Raw genomic sequence first — 18,578 nt, 5'->3', positions numbered from 1 at the left:
GACATCTTCAGAATCTTAGTACCATACATACAAAGTTGATTTTCATATATTATCTCATTTAGTCCATATAACAACCCTCCTCTTCTAGGCATATAACTGAAGTACAAAGAAATGACACAACCTATCAGTAAGTGGCACAGACAGCATTTAAACCCAAATCTATCTGAATGTAAAATCCATGCTTTTTGCAGTTTCCGCCCAACTATAGCTTATAATATAGTTCATGGTAATTTAACCTGTTGAAATAAGTACATTTAAAAGTCTTCTTAACCAACCAAAGCAACAGAGAACAACAGGGAAAAAAGTCAATGCTGTCTGTAGCTGGAGGAACCCTCACAATGCTATTAATTAGTATTACGGATATAAATTTCAAAGTCCACTCAATAGAAAGGCCAGTGTGTGCACTGTATTGTGATGCTGCCACCTTGTGGTTGGAAAAAAGACAAACATTAAGTATGAGTTCATCACTTTAATCAAATTACTCTCACCCATGGGTTCTCCACTTTGGTTGCATGTTGAAATCATCTGGAAGTTTTAAAAATGCTGATGCCTGAATCCCAGCCCCAGAGATTTTTATTTACTTGGCCTGGAGTGAGATCTGGGCATCAGGATATTTTAAAACTCCCCAGGTAATTCTAATGTGCAGCCAAGATTACGACCCCTGTTCTAACTCCTATACAGTAATCAAAGCAAGTTTTGTCATTTGCCTAAGTATGCTTCATGTGTATAGATAAAAGAGAAAATATTCAAGAGAAAGTAAATGATTTCCTCTCAGTCTTCAATGATATCTACTTCTTGGGAGAAAAAAAATGTTTTGTAAACAGAAATCATCATGTGCTATGGCTTTGAAGAACAGGAACAGAAAGATTTGTGGATTATAATCAAAGTGGACACCAGATTTGTATCTCTTAATCAGATTCAGCCTTTGTCAAAAGAGAGAGAGGAGAACTCTGAGTTTCTTGAATAAGTCACAGAACTCCTCACAGGAACAATGGAAAGAGCATGGAACTCAGAGCACCCTTGACTCTGATACTAGGAAGACAAGTGACCTTGGGCAAGTCACTTAATTTGCAATGAGTCTTAATTACCTGGAAAAAGTTTCACATGCTGCTTTATTCCAGAGGAAACTAATTTCAAATGTATAACAGGTAATTCAACACACCTCTCTTGAGAACTTGCAATGTGCAAAACATTGTACTATACTTTGTTACATTTGGAAAGCACTAATGTTGTTTGGAGACACCACAGCACTAAGTGACCAGAGGAAATTTTTAAAGCTAGTAATGCAAATTGTAATTATAATGTAAACTGAGTAATTTAAAAACTTAATTTAATAATTTAATAATGTTCCAATAGCTTAGCAAGGAAGTTAAATTCAGTTTTCTTTATTTTTCTCTTCTATTCTACAGCTTTCTCAGATATTAGGTCACAAATTTATTAGCTTTACACCATTAAAAGTTTAATCATTACTTGAAAATGGAAATTCTCTTTACTGTTCTTTGGAAGTTAAATTTTTCTATGGTTCTTTAATTGAAAAGGCTGAGTAATTGCACCATCAATCACCCAGTGTCCAGGTCATAAATCTTTTTTTTATTCATTCATTTAACATATATTTATTAATCAACTACTATATGCTATGTAATCCTTGAATCCTACCACCCTACACCTTAAATCTAATCATTTATAAGTCATGTTGATTGCTAGCTTCTAAAAGTCTCTTAAATCTTTTGCCCATGTCTATTCTCAGGCCACCATCAGTTCTAATCTATGTTAATACAGATTTATCCCCCTGCCTTCCATCTTCCTTTTCTCTACTCCAGTCTCACTTTGCATATAGAGTGATTTTTCAGAAGTTCAAATCAGATAATGCTGTTGTTCTGCTTGCTAGGTTTTTTTAATTTTTAATTGAAGTATAGTTGATTTACAATATGATATTAGTTTCAGGTGTACAACATAGTGATTCATAATTTTTATAGATTATACTTCATTTAGAGTTATTATAAAATATTGGCTATATTCCCTGTGCTGTACAATATATCCTTATATTATTTACTGTATATATAGTAGTTTTGAATGGCTTCCCTTCACCCTTAGGATAGAGTGCATGCTCCATCATGTTTTCCTTCCTTACCTGGTCCCTGTTTGCCAGCCCCAATTTCTCCTCACCCTTCTCCATTGAGTAACCCCCAAAGATCTGCAGCTCTCCCAACCTTCTCTTGACTCTGAGTTTTTTAGCTCTCTCTCTTTTTTTTTTAATTTATTTATTTTTGGTTGTGTTGGGTCTTTGTTGTTGCACGTGGGCTTTCTCTAGTTGCAGTGAGCAGGGGCTACTCTTCGTTGTGGGCTTCTCATGCAGTGGCTTCTCTTGTTGCAGAGCACGGTCTCTAGGCACCCGGGCTTCAGGAGTTGTGGCTCGCAGGCTCTAGAGCGCAGGCTCAGTAGTTGTGGTGCATGGGCTTAGTTGTTCTGTGGCATGTGGGATCTCCCGGACCAGGGCTCGAACCTGTGTCCCCTGCATTGGCAGGTGGATTCTTAACCACTGCGCCACCAGGGAAGCCCAACTCTGAGTTTTTTGCACAACACTTTCTTCTGCCTTTTTATCTTCATTTGGATAATTCCTGCTGTATCTTTCCTGTTTCTTTTTAGATATTAATCCCTCCAAGGAGCCTACTCTAATTCACATTACTGAGTTGAGTTTTTTCTATGTGCTTCAATAAGCTTAAAATTTGGACTACTTATCACTCAACATTTACTGGTTTTACTTCTCACAAGATTGTGGGGACAAAGTCTTGAGGACAAAGATTGTATCTTCATTTACCAGAGCCTAACACTCTACATAGCATACAATAAATATTCAACAAGCCTTCTTTGAGAAGATAACATCTGAGCAAAGACTTAAATGAAATAATGGAGGGAGCCATGTGGATTTATATCTTTATGATTTAAAAAAAAAATCTGCTGTAAGTCTCTTCAGATTTCCCTGGAAATAAAACAAACAGACAAGGGATGCCGCTATTTCTTATCAATATGTGTATAACTGGTAGTACACATCTGGACTACATTTAAATGTTCCGTTACATACCCAGTCCTTATATTTCACCAAATCATCTAAGTCAGATTCTGTGCCAAATACCAAAATTCTGTCTACATCTCATTCTCCACTATCAAACAACAACAAAATTTCACCATTTTTAGGAAACATAATCATCATGAATCAGGTAACCATTTTGGGTTGGAAGGAGATGGAAGGATCTTGATTCTTCTTTTGCTTCCAACTTCAAATATTGTGCAATAAATTTGGTAAAGATAGCGTTAGCGAACAAGTTGTTTTATTTGAATTACTTAAAGAATCAGTAATTAATGCTAAGACTGTTGTGAATTACTAGCCACCTCTTTTATATTATCTGTTACTGGCATTGAAACCAAATTCTCAACCAAACTGTCAACCACTTATTTTATCTTTTGCGGCAAAGGTGACTTGCGACCAATTTAGCTTACGACAAAGATACCAAACAGATGCACTCAGTAGGTAAAGCAGAATTTCTGCTCTCAAGGAATATTAGAGCAGTGGAGTCAGGGAGATAGACCTAAAAATGGATTATTTCAGCATAATATGTGATATGATGATGGCATGTGGAAGGTTCTAAAGAAAAAAATGTTAACCTAAAACTCTGAGAAGCAACAGATTTTATTGCAAGACTTTCCATGGCAAAAGGCCATATTAGCCTCAATCATACATTATAGGACAAGAATAAGCTAAAAAAGAGCTAGAAAAACGTTCTGGGTGAAAAGTCAGCACAGCTAACACAAATATTGCTGAGTCAGCCTGTTAAGACCATGTGCCATTTGCACCTCTGCCCTACAGTCACAAAGCTGAAGCAAAAGGAGCAGGGGAATAAAAAGACCTTCAGCACTCCTATATCAGTCACGTGACTCAATAACAATTCACACGAGACATTAACCAGAGGAGATCATACTCCTCTAGTTAATGTAAATGAGTAGAGTAGCCCCAGGATAAGAATCCACAATGAATAAAGAAACATAGTTACAGAATTAGAAACTCTACCGAGGAAAACTGATTTGCCTATTCTTTACTGCCATTATAGGAATACTATTGCATTTTAACATAAAATTTAGTATTTTTTCTATTCCAAAATATTTTATTTAAAAATATACACTTTTGTTTTTGAATTTTATTTTATTTTTGTATACAGCAGGTTCTTATTAGTCATCCATTGTTTTTTTTTTGTTTGTTTGTTTTTTTGTTTTGTTTTTTGCCGTACGCGGGCCTCTCACTGCCGTGGCCCCTCCCGCCCCGGAGCACAGGCTCCGGACGCGCAGGCCCAGTGGCCATGGCCCACGGGCCCAGCCGCTCCGCGGCACGCGGGACCCTCCCACACCGGGGCACGAACCTGCGTCCACCGCATCAGCAGGCAGACTCCCAACCACTGCACCACCAGGGAAGCCCTAGTCATCCATTTTATACATATTAGCGTATACATGTCAATCCCAATCTCCCAATTCATCACACTCACACACACACACCCCCACCACTTTCCCCCCTTGGTGTCCATACGTTTGTTCTCTGTGTCTCTATTTCTGCCCTACAAACCAGTTCATGTATCATTTTTCTAGGCTCCACATATATGCGTTAATATACGATATTTGTTTTTCTCTTTCTGACTTACTTCACTCTGTATGACAGTCTCTAGATCCATCCACGTCTCTACAAATGACCCAATTTCCTTCCTTTTTTTTTTTTTTTTTTTGTGGTACGCGGGCCTCTCACTGTTGTGGCCTCTCCCGTTGCAGAGCACAGGCTCCGGATGCGCGGGCTCAGCAGCCATGGCTCATGGGCCCAGCCGCTCCGCGGCATGTGGGATCTTCCCGGACCAGAGCACAAACCCGTGTCCCCTGCATCGGCAGGTGGACTCTCAGCCACTGCGCCACCAGGGAAGCCCCATGTACCACTTTTATACACAAGATGTTAACAGAAAAAAAGTAGCAAATATTATTGTAAATCCATTTCTATTCTAAATTTCATGATTACATAAATTATTAAAAGATCCCCTTTGTAAAGAATAATAGAACTTTTTAAAGGATACTGAGACATAGTTCAATGAACACTGGCTTAGAACCAAGGATTTTGGCTGTGGATGGTGTAAAAGTCATTTTAAAAATTTGTACAATAGGAATAACAGTACCCCGAAGTAGTGGTAGGGGTTCTTTTGGCTGGGGTAATGCAGAATAGGAACATGGATGGGAAGGTTAAATAAAATAGTCAATACAAAGGTGATTAAAACATTTCCTTAATTCAATTAATTCTTTTGAAAATCTGCAGTGTGCTAGGAACAAGTAGTTACACAGATGATGCAGATGAATGAGACAAAACCCTTGTCCTCAAGTTGTTCTTAGAGTAATAATTTCTAAGGTATCTGTGGTGGGGACAGAGTGCTGAGGGGGTGGGGCAGTGATTGGGTAAGGAACAGAATCACCTGAGGATGAAAGGTTATTTCTAATTAATAATTTGCTCACAAGATTCTAACATATCCCACACATCCCATTAAGAATCATCTCTTATGAAACAGACTTGCAGACTTCAAAAACAAAATTATGGTTACCAAAGGGGAAAAGTGGGGGGAGGGATAAATTAGGAGTTTGGGATTAACATATACTCACTACTATATGTAAAATAGATAATCAACAAGGATCTAATGCACAGCACAGGGAACTCTACTCAATATTCTGTAATAACCTATATGGGAAAAGAATCTGAAAAAGAATGGATATATGTATATATATAACTGAATCACTTTGTTGTACACCTGAAACTAACACAACATTGTAAATCAACTATAATATAAAATGAAAACTAAATGAAAAAAAAGAAAGAGAATCTCATGTCATATAGATTACAACCATTAGGTTGAAACTATTTCAATTATACTCACAAACTAAAAAGTCCCTCTTTAGTAACATGATGTGTTTTTAAAGTTTATTTGAGCATTTTCACATATAATATCCTATCTCTTAAAACCCTGTTAGGGCATTTCATAGATGCAAATTACTTGTGACAATTATACCACCAAAAACATCTTGGAATCTGTCATTCTTTTTTTCATCTTCACTGTCATTGAAATTCATTTTTTATCATCTTTTTTTTTTTTTTTTTTTTTGCGGTACACGGGCCTCTCGCTGTTGTGGCCTCTCCCGTTGCGGAGCACAGGCTCTGGACGCGCAGGCTCAGTGGCCATGGCTCACCGGCCCAGCCACTCCATGGCATGTGAGATCCTTCTGGACCAGGGCACGAACCCATGTCCCCTGCATCAGCAGGTGGACTCTCAACCACTGCGCCACCAGGAAAGCCCTATTTTATTATCTTTTATCTCAACTACTTCACCAGCTTCTTAACTGGTCTTTCTTCTAATAGTCATCACCCCAACCAGTCAGAAAGAATGGTCTACCTAAAACAGACATCTCTGATTAATATTCCTACGGTCACTCCTTCTGTGCTTCCTGACCTGGTATCTTCCTTGGTCATGTTGAATTACCTCACACAGTTCCTCATATTAACTGCAAGAAGATGTCTCTTCTCTCCTGGCCTTTGAACACATTGCCTCCTTTGCTCAGAAGATCCTACTCTGCAACCCCCATTTCATTTGGCTAACTCTTGCCCATTCTTTTCATCCCATTTAAGACTTTTCTTCCTCCTGAAAGTCTCATTTGTCTACTAAAAGATGGGTAATGCATTATTCTTTGGGCGTCTGTAGTACCTTGTGCCTCCTTTTCATAGAATTTACCAGAGTGGTTAAAACTTCTCATTTACTTGTCTATCAAACTTACTACATTATAAGCAACTAAATAATAGGAACTAGGTCTTTTTATTATTATAATTAATGAATTCTCAATGGCCATATGTAATTGAAGCTCAATAAAAATTTAGGGAATGAAAGAAGTGAACCCATCCAAGGTAGGATGAGGCCTTGAGTCCCTGTCTAATTGTGGATCCTGAGTGGTTTCCATTGTGCTCTACTGTACCCCTATATGACGATTTTGGTCTCCACACTCTGTAGCTCTTTGTCTTCACCCATTGCCTAGAACCCCTTGGTCTGAGGAAGCTAGGGTGTTTGCCACAATATTATAAATTAACTCATTGCAAGTCAAATTTTTGCTTTGTTGCTAAGCCTTTTATTCATGGGGGAGCTACTCATTACTTAAGAACTTCTCTGTGAGTGTATGTGCAAGAATTCTGGCTAGGAATAAACTTTTCTTTGTGATTAAATAGGATTCACAAGGCGATGGAACAGGGAACATGAGCAAGACTACTTCAGAAAAAGAAGTGGTGACAGATTGCTGTACCATGATGACAGCATTCTGGTGTATATGTCATGAAACGAAGTCACCAAAAATGCTTTCTGCTGGACTTAGTCCAAAATAACAAACATCTTAGATAAGACATTTTCATTAAAAGTGCCTGAAGCATAGCTATTTTATCCCTCTCTTCTTTCAGAGGAACATGAAAAGAATTCAGTTTTCAAAAAGCACATAAAGATGGAAATCAGATCCTCCCTGGAATTAGAAACTGTGGGGAATTTCTTTGGGTTATCAATAAAAAGCATTTTTCTTAAGCAAAAAATTCCATTCTTTCACAAGATATTGTGGGCCAATATTCCACAAATGACCCTGTGAGTCCCAAAGTAAACCTGTAGCAAGCTATAGAAGTGGTTTTTATCATTCTTACGACTGTCTTGCCATTCAAAAGAGACATAATAATTTTATTACAGCATATACTCTGTGAAAGACCATAAACTTTTAATAGACTTATAAAAAGGGAGTGTAATCTTTTCAGTATTCTGTCTCATCATTGCATGAATCCATTCTGCCCTCTCCTCACATGTAATGGATGCCCCAGGGCCTAAGCAATGGTTCCACACTTGGGAAGAAAATGTTCACATCAAGCCTTTTCCCTGAATCTGAAGGTTACCACGATTTAGCACTCAAGAACACTTCCTGGCTTCTCTTTTTTCTGATTCTGCAGCTCCTCAAACGTCCAGTCCATAAATTTTTGATCTAAGGACAGTTCTGATGACATGCTGATTTCATCTCTATAGTTTTAATTTAAAAGTCAAAATAAACATCTTTCAGGTTTAATAACTGTTTGTTTTCACATGACCACACATTCATTTTCAGCATCATTAAGGATTGTAATTTCTTATTATTTCCCTTCTATCCTAGAATGTGAAATTTCTCAATTTACCTCCTAACCTTGATAGCATAACCAACTCTAAGCATGACTTCTGAAACAAGATGGTTGATTAACTTGACCCTATGATCACCCCCTGCATAGTGAAGAAATTAGGCCTTTTTATGTGTTTTTGCTGTTCATTTGTTTGTTTCACTTTTATGTTGCAATAAACAACAGATAAAGAAACAAAAATCTTTGGAGACAAATACCACAGAGAAAAATGGGTAGTGCAAAGGAAGTAAGTCCTTAACTAGGAGAAACAAAATGGAAGCAAGATATGAGGAAAGTTGGACCTGTCATTCTCATGAAGTCTGATCTTCATGCAAAACAATGCCATCATAAAGCTATAGAGCCGCCTGCCAACTGAAGCCTTGAAAGTTTCATAGCACAAGAAAAGAGCTAGCTACTTGAAAAGTAGACACTGGTATTAATTTCTGTTTCTTGAAGAAATGCCATTTTAACTTGCCTAGAATCACAGAAATCTTTTTCATATTTTCAATAAATTTTAAAAATCGTAATGAAAATTGGAAGCATAGTGCTTGATATTTACCTGTCCCTTCTCCTTACATCCCCTACCTAAAAAAAGAAGAACCTTTATAAATGAAAGGGTCTTTCTATACAAATAAAAAATTACCTCAAGGAAATAACCTGAGATTTTCTAAGAAGTGCATTAAGTCTTTTGGCTATGTCTATGACTGATAGCCAACTCTAACAGTCAATTACACATATTCTGGTAGCTCCCTCAACCAAAACTTTCTGTATCAGGCTAGCATTTTTTAAATATTAAGAATTAAATTTGGAGGTAAAAGCTCTAAAAATCTCATAAAGCCCATGAACTATATACCTAGGAAGATATACACACATAATTATAGGCATATAATTTCAGTATGTTTTTTACCAGCCCTCAGAGTCTCATCCAAGGAACCTCTAGGGTAAATGAATGACAGAATAAGAAAGCTTAGTGCTAGATCATGAGCTCAGCAGGGTAGGGAAGTGTTTCCCTCATTTGTGCATCTTTAACTCTGGAACAGTGCTCAACATAGCACACGAAAAAAATAAGAATTTGTTATGTTGAACTGTGCAAGATGGGCATGTGTGTATTGGGGGATTTTTTAAAAAGGAGAATGTACTTTTTAAAAGTTCATCACAGTTAAACCTCATTGAATCTGGTAAAGATGGGACAGAAAAACATTTTAAGTAGAAAACCAGAGCAGATTTAGAAACTTGAACAGGGCTACCCACCAAATAAGCATTACTGCTGGGAATAGAACAGAGGTGGCCTTTAAATTACAGTATTTATATATAATAACATATGGGCCTTTCAGAAAATATCACCACCTCTGCAGAGCAGTATCAGTTTCTTTATCAATAAAGGTTCTATATTGAAAACACTCATAATGATACAGGGTGGGCAGGAATGCCTTAGAGCTACACTTGAACTTATATACACAGTACTTTAGAGGAGATTCTTTTAGGACAGACAAAAAATTGTGGAGAGGGAACAGTCTAGTTTGATTATTTTAGCAACATTGCAGGTAGACAAACAAGGCAGGAATGCAAATTACCAAGTAAGTTATGTTTCCTAGAGATTAGCCATTTTTATGACTTCTACTTATCTCAAGGCAAAGCTGTCCAACAGAGATTCTCTCTTCTGACCGACCTTTCTTTCCTCCTCTTTAGTCTTCCTCTTACTATAAAATTTGGTAAGTTTTCATTGACAGAAAACCTTACAAGTTCCGATATTGACTTCTTTGCTTATCTCTTAGGAGTGGCTCTGACAGGGGAAAGCATTACTTGTTTTCTTTTTTTTTCCTCTCACAGTTCGTGGATTATACTACTTTGTGGCACCTTAGACAGATGCCACAATGAGTAATCTCTTTCTTTCCAGGATGAAAATATTAAGAAAATAAAACACGCTCTCACAAATACCTGCTCCCTTGAGTTAAGCGGGTGGATCTCATAATAACTAGAAGTCATCTAGGAAAAAAAAAAAAAAAATCATAGATTTGGGAGAACCTGACAGGACATTATAACTCTTGCTTTCAGAGATCACCAGCTGTGGAATGTTCTAAAAAACCAATTTCTGTTCCCTTCCCACATTTTTAAAAGAATTCTCCTTCAGTGCTCTATTCAAGAGATTAACAGTATTCACTTCCTAAAGGGCTCAAGGTAATATATGAAAAGAAAAACCTGATCATAGGCTCTACCAGTCAGCAAAACAGGTATCTCCTGAGAATGAACTATTCAACTACTCCAGTTCTGACACTTGAGAACCATAGGTGTTCTGTGAAATCTGAACATCCCAATGATTTGAAATCAAGGAGGTTTTTCTTCAGTAGAACAATTTGCTAAAATTAAAGACAAATGAATTAATATTTGAGCAAAGTTTTGTTCTTCTTGTAAGTCATGTAGGGAGAGGAGCCACTAAAAGCAGGTGGCTAAATCTATCTACAACAAACATTTTGACAAGCTCCCAACAACATGGCATCAAAACAATCCCAATGTGATTCAGAAGATATTTTCACTTTAACAGTTGAGGTACTGGGCATATGAACTGTAATGTAAGTTACATTTTTCCTTAGAAGGCAGTTTGTAAACTGCTCACATTTTGCTGCTGAAAAGGATACATCAGTACAAACAGATGGAAATTTAGAATTCCACAGACGGCAGATATTAGGAATTAGAGACATCGATTTAACTTTAAGCAAGCAAATGAGAATCAAAAAATACAAATTTCTCTTTCTATAATTAAACACATAATTGGAGTGCATCAAATTCATATCCATTGTAGTTCATGTTTCTTTCTACTTATTTCTAAATTTATATACATTCTGAGTATAATAAACCTACTTAGAGTTCAACTCTGCACTAAAAGGGTCTTCTGTGACAGATAGATGGCACTAAACTATTTCTCAAATTAAGCCTGCCAGGGTGTCGCACTAGCTCTTTCTCAGCATGATGTATGCTGCAATAATAAGAAATCATAAGACTCAAAGAGGTAGTCCGTGTGTCAGAACAGATGGAGAGAACAGCTGAGAGAGGGATTCAGCCAATTTATTAACTCTCTGTGAGTAGAATAAATCATATTTGAAAGAATTCAGAGGAACACTTAGTCTGAAAAAGGAATTTAAATGATGGCAATTTTAGAATGGAGAGAGTAGAATAATGTTTCACCTTAAAACATCACTCAGTAACCTCTTAGTCTTTCCAACCCCTAACAGCAAAAGGTCACCAGTGACCAGGACCCCAATTATAGACCAGGCTAGTGATGAACACTTGGAAAACATTTAGACTGATTGTCAAATTTAAAACACTTAATGAATACTATAACATACTGTGGAAATGAAATCCATGATATTAAATATTTGAGGTACCGCTGTTAATTATTCTTTTCCTTGCTCTGAAATGGGATAGTTTGTCCTATTTGTGAAAATATTTAAGAGAACTTACTTATAATTTTTGATACTCTTAAAATGCTAGACATAATCTGAGAAATGTTTTTTGAGAACAATTTCCTTTATACAAGCTCCATATAGGACTTTCGGGAAAACTCAATTTATGTGCTTTATCACATATAGTGATATATCTAGCTGTAAATATGAAAAGAAAAAACTCTTTATAAGTTTTCCAAATTTTAATCCAAGGGAAAAAAGCATGATTGAAATGATCTAAAGAAAAGTAAATGGAGTTTTTTTTTTTCTTACTAAAAGTGAGTGTACTTAACATCAAGAAGCATCCTATTACTAGTACCGAACTAGTAATACGATCCCTAGTAAAATCCCAGGTCATACTCAGAGACATAGTACCATGCAGTCTTTTTGGCTTTAATGAAAAACAATGGAGGCTTTTTACCCATTAAATTTAAGAGAAACTAGTTTTCTTATTATTTAGGTGAGATAGACTTTTTCTTCCCCAATAAAACTTTTAGATTACGCTAAAAAAAATTCTTAAATAATGTAAATGTTGCAGGTTATGTTTTTAATAATATTTAAAAGGTCTTTTTTTTACAGTTTGAGAATTTCTATTAAGTTTTATATAATAAACTTCATTTCCAAACTGGCTTGCTTCTCAGGCTCACTAAAGGCAAACAAAAATAACATCTATTAGCCCTTTAAGCATGTGTCTAAATCCCCTGGGGGAAATCAGGAAACAAAAACAGAAGTTTCTGAATTTCAGATTGATTACTTATTCAGAAGCTATCTTGAGGACATGGCCTAACCTTTTGATATTACTCACCAAAGGGAAATGTCAATTACAAAGACTTTAATCCCCTTTCCTCTCAATGGGAGAGATATAGCCTATACAGAGAGTTGTTTTCTTTTATAACTCATTTAAATCATTTCTTCTAGATACTTCATGTTTAATGGTATTAGACTCACTGACTTAATAAAGAGATTATAAAATATTTGAAGCAAGCACATATACCTTTTATTCAGTGGTTTATCACAAAAACATAAAACTACTGAGGGACTGACTGAGCATTAGATGCATCAAGTTCATATTCATGAAGGCTCGTATTTTTTCTCATTCTTAAATTTATATTCATTCTGAGTATAGCAGAATGTACTTAATACATTTATAATTTAATATATTTATAAGCCTATTCTTTACCACATTGTTTTAGGAACTTATGGATTTAAGAGAATTCAGTAGAAGATAATTGGTTAAACCATAGTTAGTGAAGATAAAGATAATACAAACAATAACTAACTCATGAAGTAGGTAACAGAGCAAGTTAACAAATGATAATCATAATCAAATAATATTAGCTTTCACTATAAAAAATGTATTCAGGAGAATTAGAAGTAGAAAATGAGAATAATTTCCCACCATCACCCTCAATCACTTGAATTTTGTTTGAAGGCCCCAGATAGTCAATACTTATAGATGAATCTTTAGACCACATATGAAGTCTTAGTATGCCAACTTCAGGATTCTTTGATTATTCAATAATAATCTATGTATTTCAGTTACTAAAACGTGGTCAGGACAATGATTTATATTCAAAGCTGACTAGTTTTTTAAAATATCATAGCTAGAGATAGATTATCATAGTTTGTTAAATATAATTCAAAGCTATTGATGCAATCTGGTTAAGGATTAGGAAACAGTCATTGCAATTTATAACTGATTAACGTTGAGGGACAATTTTTACAGATTCCTCTTACGTTCAGAATCCTATATACTAAACAGGTTAAATTGTCAATAAGATAGATAACCCACATTTGGAGGAATTTATGTCCAGAGATAATAAGTGATAAAATTCCTAATCAATAAAAATTTCCATTGGCTATTAACTGAATAAATATATTCAAGAGAATTAGAAGATCAGTAAAAGCAGGAACCTTGTTTTTTGTTTTAAATTCACTGCTGAATCACCAGCGCCTAGGTCAGTGTGGGACACACAGTTTGGGTTTAATAAAATATTTACAGAGTGAAAAATACCAAACTGTTAATAAATAATCGAAACTTATGTGACTAGCTCTGTAGGAGCTGGATAAAGAAAAAGGGCTAAGGAGAGAAGGAAAGACAAAGAAGGAAGAAATAACAAAGAGGTGAGTAAGAAGAAAGAATGACAGAGGTCTTTTTTGTGTGTTTTACCTACTTGGCAGCAGAAGAGTGGAATGAAAGCAACCTAAAGGAAAACATATCGCTGAATCCCTCATTCCCCCATGCACATGTTGTCCAGCATTGGCTCCACAGGCCATCATCAACAGCATAACAAACAACTGAAAAAGTGACACCAACATACAAAAGGAGAACTACACACATTCAATTGCAAACCCAATGAGAAATGCTCTCATGACCAGACTATCGGGTTGGCATAGTACTTGTGATTTCTACAAGATACTTGAGGAAATGAAATATTAGGAGTTTCTAAGGGGATAATGTTTACTTCACTATTACCCAGTGTGGCCCCTGAGCACCTACCTCTTCCAACCTCCAGTCTTCTCCTCTCCAGATTAAGTGAGCCTAACCATCGGTTACTTTAATTTTACTTAGGGGTTTTAGAGCTGCAAATGAGGAAAGAATGAATAGATGAGTGCCTGCCTTGGGCCTCTTTCCCCACAGATACAGTCCTCAACTTTCCTTTATTTGCTCTGTATCTCAGAGGCTGGTGCCTGCAGGCTGCATTTCCAAGGCTCACCTATCGGCTGGTTTAGGGCTGGTCTCAGCCAAGAGAAGGGAGACACCACTAGAAGATGGGGGCAGTGGGGAGAAGCCAGGCCATTTCTCCCCATTTCTCTTGCCAGACACACCTGCATCTCCTCTGTGTCTATTACCCAGCTCCCACTGGACAGGCTATCACTACCCACCCCTGGGCTCCAATAAACCATCTTCCCTCTCTAGGCTTCCTACTGTCGCTAATCTCTGGGTTGTTCCAAGAGAATTTGCTCTTGACTTTTGCATTGCAATCAGAAAATATTCTTAGCTTTGCCACTCTTTAAATGCCTTCTAGGGTGGTATCTGCTCAGACCTCAGACTTTAGACTACATATCTCTCCTGAACTGGTCTTATCTGCCTGCCTGTGTAATTTGTCCACATCTCACAGAGCCAGCCCTCACTCAGGATTGCTCAGACCAAGCTCTGGAACCTTTGCCACTTTGACCACAGGCTTCTGATTCTCTTCTCAATGCTTTCTGATCCCACGCCTAGCCCTATTCTACTCTCCTCATCATGGCTTATGAACCTGTGTCCCTGTCACTGTTCACAGTTGTAAAGCTTATATTCTGAATGTTGATATTGGCTGAACTGCAGCATGAAACCATTCTACAATGATCTTTAAGCTCTCATTTAAGATTAACCTTGAACATATTTCCAGACATACACAAGAGTAAAATTTACATATCTATGTCACAAGAAAATTGAAAATAGTGCATATTTCCTGGATGGTTGGTCACCCCTTCCATGTGCTCACTTTGGTAATGACCAATAAGATACAAAGGCAGACAAAAAGATAACTAAAATAATGTCAGAGTGTAACTCTGCTCAAAGGGCATGAAATCTATGATGGCCTTGCAATAAAAGAGCTTATAATAGTTTAGCTTGTTCCTATAAATTATTTCACTGTCAGCAAAAAATAACATAATCCCTAAAGCAATGAAATAGTATATATTAATAACAATAAAACATTTAAGGCTCTATTAATTACCTTATGTTGTAAACAGACAGTAAATGTGTAACAGTACTGACTATTCTTGGCTTACATTTTCTAAGTGCTTATTTTAATCGAACTTCAGCACTAATACATGTAAGTGTTATTCTGTTTCCCAGGTTATTCTCTCACTGCAGAGCTAAAGACCAGATTGTTTAACTCGAGGTCTATATGGGTAGATTAAATTCCCACCCAGCCTTGTCCCAATTCCCAAATTAATCTTGAATTGGGTAAGAAATAATAAACAAACTCAGCACTGGCCTTGCTTCCCTAATCGCACTCCACCCACACTGACTGGGTTAGTCATACCATTTCCCCTTGGTCTCTATGTGGATGGCATGTGTACCTGTATTCCTAACAGAACATTCCCAGCCTCTCTCTCCAGTTCATCCTCAGCTGTGGCCCATGTTCCAAGCCTCTCTTCTAGCATTCTTCCTGTGACTTTGACTCAGTCACCATACAGAAGGTCCTAAGTTGCCTGCCATCCCTCCTCTGCACTCTCAAGTATTATACCTGGGGCTTGCCAACTGGAGGACAGAATTCTCAGATACCAGCTGCCTGACTGGTTCAACCTGCCCCTTTGTCCAGATTCTCAGAGTAATGTTTTGATCATTTAGGACTGGATCTGGGCCTCTCTAAGACAGAGCCTTCCAACAGTGGACCTGATCACTACTGGCTGTGAGCCAGGACCCCAGCACCAGTCCCACCTTAGACAATGGCTCCAGTGTCAGGTCTGGAGCCTTCCTTCTTATCATGAATTGAGAAATAAAGACATGTCCTTCTCTAACCCCGTAGGTTTTCAGTTGGCTTCCTTATGATGATTACTTTGAGTTTTGATATCTTTGGTTTGTTGACTGAGCACATCTCGTCCCCCTCCTCTCTCCCTCCCTCCCCATAGCCCTCTCCCACCCCTAGCAATGCAGAACAACTACAGAAGCTCTTAGTAAGGCTTCTGTACTCAGGAGCTTTCATAGAGTGCTCAGGAGTTTTTGAAAAACATAAAACTATGTTTTAAAAAGTGGTCACATTTCATATTCTCCTTAAGTTCCTGTTTTATATTCCTTGAGACGTAGTTAATCAACTCCTCCTTAGCTTGCAGTTCACAAAAGTCCTCCTAAAGTGTGTTCATACCCCTACTCTCAGGGTTTGCAGGGTGAGAGCCACCCTGTATCCTAGCAGGGTCTCTAAACTCAAGAATCTGGTAAGAAACAAGGCAACTGATCTTCACTGTTTCTGTATTTCCCTCCAACAGAGCACAGAGAATATGTTCAAGTTTATTCTCTCAAATAGCCCTGACTATACCCTAGTTTATTAAAGATAAATTATAATGAGGATTTGTGAACAATGTAATTTGTCTTTATTTTGGTTTAAATTAATGGCACTGGATTCTTTTATACTTGGCAAGGTAGTGGTGGGTATACATCAGCCAAAAAAGAACGAACATCTTAAAATCTTGCAGAAACTACATAAATTTTAGTGATTTTTAAAAATATAGAGTATTTCTATAGTTTCTTGGCCAGCTGGTCTTTTTTCACCAAATATATCTTTCCTAACATCAAAGAGTAGTAAAGGCTTGCATGTAAAAGTCATAACAGTAATAGTAATGATTATGAGAATAGTAATTTATGATTTCTACTGGCTGTATGAAGTACTTCTACTGTATGAAGTACTTTATGTACATTACCTCTTTAAATTCTTAGAACACTATGCACTATGTATGATTGTTTCCTATTCTTAGTTAAGAAAACTGAGTGAGGAAAGGTTAAGAAACTTGACCTAGGTCAGCTAGTAAGTGGCAGAACAGAAATTTTAACCTAACCCATCTTTCCATATCTGCAGCATTGCATACAGCTCAATAAATTGCATTTGTGTATGCTATTGTACTCCCCTTGATGAATACTGAAACAGAATTAGAATACCTCCCAATTGTTTTATGAAAAAGCATTGACAGGAAATGTGGCCTTCGTATTCAGGGTACATACTTCTGTTGCTCTGAACATTATCTGAATAAGAACTTGCTAATAATTTGAGCAGTTCTAACTTCAAAATTGATGTAATATTACACAAATAGATGAATATTAACCTTGACATTCAACTTTTGACATTTTCAACTTCATTTTTCCATGAATAATTTTCTCTCTTACAGTTATGACAGCATTCATATGCTCTCCTCTTTTCATTTTTGTACTTTGGAACTTTTGGAAACGTGATAAGATAGCTTGTAGTATGGTTAACAGATTAGTACACATAGTATTTCTTTATTCTTTATTTTTCCTGAAGATATCACATTCTCTTGCAGTTTTTCCTTTATCACTCTCTACTTGACTCTATTTTCTTCCAAAGAAACTTATTTTGACAATATTGAAATGGCTGAGAAAAAGGTTCTAGCCATGTAAGGTACCCTAAATTTTATCTTTCTATCCTTCAAAGGAATTTTTCATAAAAAGTTAAAATTAAGTTAAAATCCATTGATAGGGCTTCCCTGGTGGCGCGGTGGTTGGGAGTCCACCTGCCGATGCAGGGGACGCGGGTTCGTGCCCTGGTCCGGGAGGATCCCACATGCCGCAGAGCGGCTGGGCCCCTGAGCCATGGCTGCTGGGCCTGCGCGTTCGGAGCCTGTGCTCTGCAACGGGAGAGGCCACAGCAGTGAGAGGCCCGCGTACCACAAAAAAATAACACAAAAAACAAACAAAAAAACCCATTGATACTACTCATTAATATATTGTTACAGATTCTAAGCAATTGTTTTTTTACAGGCAATATGATTACAAGTGAATTACAAATGCAGACTTTATGACTCCAATTAAACTCTAGGTCACAATCCATTAAAAACAGATTATACACATTACATTAGATATATGGAAAAATACATAGGCCACATGATTTGAAATATCAAAATAAGTGAAGAACAATAATTTCAAATAATTTATGTTTGTCTAAAATTTTTATCAGCATAACCTCAAAAATAATCAGAGAAAAAATTCTTATGCTTAATTTTTACATACATATACATCATACTTTCTCTTACTTATTTCATTATTTCATTCTACCCCAGGAACCTCTTTGAAGTATTTCCCAAGAATGAGAGACTGGAAGAGATTCTAGTTTTTAACTATAAGAACATTAGTATTTTTAGTTTTAAGAGCATTAGAAGTAAACTCATAAATAATTAATTTG

General features: G+C 36.8%; 1 protein-coding gene across 7 annotated transcripts in view; it reads right to left on the bottom strand.

Moving 5' to 3' along the window:
• MAPK10 (mitogen-activated protein kinase 10) overlaps positions 1-18,578 on the bottom strand; it is a 350,858-nt gene that overhangs the window by 26,364 nt on the left and 305,916 nt on the right. The window lies entirely within an intron of this gene.

Source organism: Aethalodelphis obliquidens, unplaced genomic scaffold (genome assembly GCF_003676395.1).
Source record: "Aethalodelphis obliquidens isolate GAN/ISIS:26980383/991018 unplaced genomic scaffold, ASM367639v1 scaffold95, whole genome shotgun sequence".
Classification (NCBI taxonomy): domain Eukaryota; kingdom Metazoa; phylum Chordata; class Mammalia; order Artiodactyla; family Delphinidae; genus Aethalodelphis; species Aethalodelphis obliquidens.
This window is presented reverse-complemented; position numbering and strand designations above follow the sequence as displayed.